The sequence below is a fragment of the Morone saxatilis genome, unplaced genomic scaffold, assembly GCF_004916995.1.
Source record: "Morone saxatilis isolate NCDOM2014 unplaced genomic scaffold, NCSU_SB_2.0 Contig16, whole genome shotgun sequence".
NCBI lineage: Eukaryota > Metazoa > Chordata > Actinopteri > Moronidae > Morone > Morone saxatilis.
In genome coordinates this window covers 18,829,512-18,829,729 of record NW_023339718.1, presented here as the reverse complement: position 1 = coordinate 18,829,729, position 218 = coordinate 18,829,512, and positions in this window count along the sequence as shown.

Genomic DNA, 218 nt, shown 5'->3' with positions numbered 1-218 from the left:
TGTGTGTGTGTGTGTTTGAGTTTTGGGTGCTTAATAGATTCTTAATGTGCAGAGGATTGTAGCATATCAGATGGGCTGGGAGTTACTGGCGTGACAATGGCAACAGTGGAACGGATGGCTTGCTTCAACACCTGGAGAAGGGTTCATAGGTGTGAGTGTGTGTGTGTGTGTGTGTGTGTGTGTGAGTGTGTGTGTGTTACAGTATAAACCAACCACAC